Genomic DNA, 5,237 nt, shown 5'->3' on the forward strand with positions numbered 1-5,237 from the left:
AGCGACAGTTTATTCAGAGTAAAGATATCTGGTACAACGTATACGGGCTCATTCATTCGGCCCACAAGGAACCAGCAGAAAGAAGCCCCGATAACAGAGTGCAAGCATGTTATGTACAGTACAGAAAGTAGGTTGAGTCTGGAAGTCCCGGTCTTCTGGTTGGCCACAGTTGAGGTGTTGTCTTCTTGGATTGGTCCTGTTGAGCCGTCCGTCATCCTTCTGAGTCTCGTCGTGCCGTTCCCCGTCACACAATGTTCAGCTAAGAGGGAGATTATGTGTGTGTGCTTGTCTCTGCAAGTCAAGGCTGTGTCTCTTCGCAATGTGTGGGTGTATGTCTTATCTGTGTGTCCTCGGCAGTTAGTGTGTGTATGTGTGTGTGCTGTGTGTGTGGGTGTGGGAGCTATCCTGTATGGGACCTAACATGTTTTACTGTGAAAATACGTTGTCTCAGTTATAGCAATGTAATAGCAGTAAGCTGGTCATTTGCATAAGAAATAGCACTTCCTTACACTAGCCAGCCAACTAAATCTATCACACAATCACATCAAGCAGCTGAAATGACAGAAAACGATCTACATTTTTGTTTGTTTTACCTTGGATTATATTGCCATTTCTTTGGATATATCCATTACAATGACCCTGATAAATGAATTTGCCTGGCTCAGGGAAGCTGTCAGTCTGTTCACATTCATACAGATCGCACGGTGGAGGTCCCCAAAAAAACGGCCACATTGATCCACAGGTCGGACTGTCCAATTTGTTAAAAAGTGTTTCCGCCCGGTCTCGAACCGGGGACCTTTCGCATGTTAGGCGAACGTGATAACCACTACACTACAGAAACCTGATGAGTGGAATATTAAGGGTGTGGCTGACTTTGGCTGGGTGGGGCATTTATCAATCTCAGAACCTATTGAAAATCAGAAATTACTTAGTCCATTAATTAAGCAATAAGGCTTGAGAAGCCGGGAATTATGAGGTATTTTAAAAATATTTGTTTTATTAATAAAAACTATATGTTATCGCTTTGTCATTATGGGGTATTGTGTGTAGATAGATTTTATTTTATTTCATCCATTTTAGTATAAGTCTGTAACGTAACAAAATGTGGAAAAAGTAAGGGGCCTGAAAACTTTCAGAATGCACTGTACCTATGCAGGCTAGCTTCTTTTCCTTTGCTAGCCAGCCAACTAAATCTATCACACAATCACATCAAGCAGCTGAAATGACAGAAAACGATCTACATTTTTGTTTGTTTTACCTTGGATTATATTGCCATTTCTTTTGATATATGCATTACAATGACCCTGATAAATGAATTTGCCTGGCTCAGAGAAGCTTTCAGTCTGTTCACATTCATACAGATCGCACGGTGGAGGTCCCCAAAAAAACGGCAACATTGATCCACAGGTCGGAGAGGTAGACAGCAAGGTTTAGATAAACCACAACTGTTTCAAACCAAATGCTAGCCTCTGGGCATTGGGAAATATTGAATATGACCTTTCGCGTGTGAGGCGAACGTGATAACCACTACACTACTGAAACTACAATACAAAAAGAGGAAGTCGTGGAAAATATTAGGAATGCCCACAAGTCTACCTCACATAATATCCCAAATTGAGTACCACAGAAAGAGCCATAATACCCATTAAAAACTAGCGGTCAAACAGGAAAATGGTTCCAATCATTTTTCCACCCTTCATGTTCCCCACAGGGGATTTTAAAAACACTTAAAATAAGGGCTGTGTTTCTTGTCGGCTTACCCTGGAGTGGTAAACTATTTGAATCATTATGGACCTCAGACCACACGTAGCAGGAATATATTCAGAGCGCCCAAGCTAGCCACACATGCAGAGTGCGTTACGCGACTAAAAAAGGTAAGTCTGAATACCAAATACTGAGAAGTGCGAAGGAAAAGCATGAATTCCGAAATTGGGACCGAGCCCTAAGTGAATAGGCTTACTGTCCAATTTGTTCAAATTGTTTCCACCCAAACTCGAACCGGGGACCTTTCGAGTGTGAGGCAAACTTGATTACCACTACACTACGGAAACCTAATGAGTGGAATACTTATGGTGTGGCTCACTTTGGCGGGGTGGGACATTTATCGCTCTCAGAACCTATTGAAAATCTGAAATGACTTAGTCCATTAATTAAGCAATAAGGCTTGAGAAGCCGGGAATTATGAGGTATTTTTAAAATATTTGTTTTATTATCTTTTAAGGGGGGAGGGGGAGAAGGCCCATTTATCCTATCCTTAGGATTTTTAAAGATTTGTTTATACCTTCCGGAAAGGTGTCTCCGGAATGGTGATTGAATCGCTGTCCTATCTTTATTTTTGTTCCACCAAGGGGGCCAGAGCAGCGAACAGTTTTGACTGGGCTGAGCGGGAACTGTATTTCCTCAGTGGTAGGGAGGCGAGCAGGCCAGCCCAGGTGGATGAACCCAGTGCCCTTGTTTGGGTGTAGGGCCTGATCAGAGCCTGGAGGTAGCTGATGCACGCTGGACCCTCCATTAATCCGTATTCCATTCACCTTGGTTTTATCGGATGCGAGCTTCAACTGGAAGCCAGTGGAGAGAGCTCAGGAGCTGTTGTGACGGAGAGAACTTGGGAAGGTTGAACACCAGACGTTTTGCTAGCGTTCTGGATGAGTTGTAGGGGTTTAATGGCACAGGCAGGGAGCCCAGCCAACAGCGAGTTGCAGTAATCCAGACGGGAGATGACAAGTGCCTGGATTAGATTCCTGCGCCGCTTCCTGTGTGAGGCAGGGTCACCCATTACAACCAGGATGTTCCAGAGCATGAACCTACAGGAACGGGCCACCGCCTTGATGTTATTTGAGAACGACAGGGTGTTGTCCAGGATCACGCCTGTTCTTAGCATCTGGGACGAGGACACAATGGAGTTGTCAACCGTGATGGCCAGATCATGGAACGGGCAGTCCTGTCCCCGGGAGGAAGAGCAGCTCCGTTTTGCCGAGGTTCAGCTTGAGGTGATGATCCGTCATCCACACTGATATGTCTGCCAGACATGCAGAGATGTGGATTAAACACCTGGCCGTCAGAAGGGGGAAAGGAGAAGATTAATTGTGTGTTCTGCATAGCAATGATAGGAGAGACCATGTGAGGTTATGACAGAGCCAAGTGACTTGGTGTATAGCGAGAATAGGAGAGGGCCTAGAACAGAGCCCTGGGGGACACCAGTGGTGAGAGCGCGTGGTGTGAGATCACGGCTTTCGCCACGCCACCTGGTAGGAGCGACCTGTCAGGTAGGACGCAACCCAACGTATAACATCTTCCGGAGATGAACTCGGAGAGGGGGGAGGAGGATCTGATGGTTCACAGTATGAAGGCAGCCGAAAGGTCTAGAAGGATGAGAGCAGAGGGAGAGAGTGGGCATTTATCAGTCGGAGAACCTATTGAAAATCAGAAATTACTTAGTCCATTGAATGACTAGTCTTGAAACCTGAATGATTTGGTTTCAAGAATCATTCTGTTTTATTAATAAGAGCTGGCCAAGTTATCGGCTTTGTCAAGAGTTTTGGAGAGAATTGAAAGTAGGGATACTGGTTTTATTTTATTTCATCCAGGGATAAGTCTGTAGGTTTTTTCAGAAGGGGTGCAAAATCTCTTGAAGACGGGAAAACGTAGCGGTCAGGATGAGTTGATGAGGTGAGGTAAGGGAGAAGGTCACCGGAGATGGTCTGGAGAAGAAATGAGGGAATAGGGTCAAGCGGGCATTTTTGTTGTTTTACCTTGGATTATATTGCGTGAGATGTCATCTGGATAGAGAAGGGAAAAGAGGTAAGAGAATTTGTAGGGCTGAGCAGAAAGCGGTCAGTCTGTTGACATTCAAACAGATCGGATGTCGTGGAGGTCTTTTCAAAATGGTTGCAACATTGATCCACAGGTCGGAGAGGGGGAGACAGCAAGGTTCAAGAGGGAGGAGAATGTGGCAAAGAAATCCTAGGGTTAGAGGCAGATGCTTGGAAAGATTGAAAGTGACCTTTAGCAGCAGAGACAGAGGAGGAAAATGTAATCAGGACACTACTGAAAGGATGCCAGGTCAAAGGGAGGAAGTTTTCCTCCATTTCCGCTCGAATGCCCGGAGCCCTGATAACTATATGTTATCGCTTTGTCATTATGGGGTATTGTGTGTAGATAGAAAGAGCCATAATACCCATAATACCCATTAAAAACTAGCGGTCAAACAGGAAAATGGTTCCAATCATTTTTCCACCCTTAAAAACACTTAAAATAAGTGCTGTGTTTCTTGTCGGCTTACCCTGGAGTGGTAAACTATTTGAATCATTATGGACCTCAGACCACACGTAGCAGGAATATATTCAGAGCGCCCAAGCTAGCCACACATGCAGAGTGCGTTACGCGACAAAAAAGGCAAGTCTGAATACCAAATACTGAGAAGTGGACCAGCACAAAACATCCTGTGGCGGACTGCAATAGCATCGAATAGCCCCCGTGATATGCAACTGTTCAGGGAAGTCAGGAACCAATACACGCAGTCAGTCAGGAAAGCTAAGGCCAGCTTCTTCAGGCAGAAGTTTGCATCCTGTAGCTCCAACTCCAAAAAGTTCTGGGACACTGTGAAGTCCATGGAGAACAAGAGTACCTCCTCCCAGCTGCCCACTGCACTGAGGCTAGGTAACACGGTCTCCACCGATAAATCCACGATTATCGAAAGCTTCAATAAGCACTCTCAACGGCTGGCCATGCCTTCCGCCTGGCTACTCCAACCTCGGCCAACAGCTCCGCCCCCCGCAGCTCCTCGTCCAAGCCTCTCCAGGTTCTCCTTTACCCAAATCCAGATAGCAGATGTTCTGAAAGAGCTGCAAAACCTAGACCCGTACAAATCAGCTGGGCTTGACAATCTGGACCCTCTATTTCTGAAACTATCTGCCGCCATTGTCGCAACCCCTATTACCAGCCTGTTCAACCTCTCTTTCATATCGTCTGAGATCCCCAAGGATTGGAAAGCTGCCGCAGTCATCCCCTCTTCAAAGGGGAGACACCCTGACCCAAACTGCTATAGACCTATATCCATCCTGCCCTGCCTATCTAAGGTCTTCGAAAGCCAAGTCAACAAACAGGTCACTGACCATCTCGAATCCCACCGTACCTTCTCCGCTGTGCAATCTGGTTTCCGAGCCGGTCACGGGTGCACCTCAGCCACGCTCAAGGTACTAAACGATATCATAACCGCTATCGATAAAAGACAGTAC

General features: G+C 45.9%; 1 non-coding gene across 1 annotated transcript; it reads right to left on the reverse strand.

The window, feature by feature from the left end:
- Positions 1 to 768: 768 nt before the first annotated feature.
- trnav-aac (transfer RNA valine (anticodon AAC)) lies at positions 769 to 841 on the reverse strand. The gene has a single exon. It is a non-coding gene; the product is annotated as a tRNA-Val (tRNA).
- Between the last annotated feature and the right edge of the window lie 4,396 nt (positions 842 to 5,237).

This window comes from Oncorhynchus nerka, linkage group LG20 (assembly GCF_034236695.1).
Source record: "Oncorhynchus nerka isolate Pitt River linkage group LG20, Oner_Uvic_2.0, whole genome shotgun sequence".
NCBI classification, from domain to species: Eukaryota; Metazoa; Chordata; class Actinopteri; order Salmoniformes; family Salmonidae; genus Oncorhynchus; species Oncorhynchus nerka.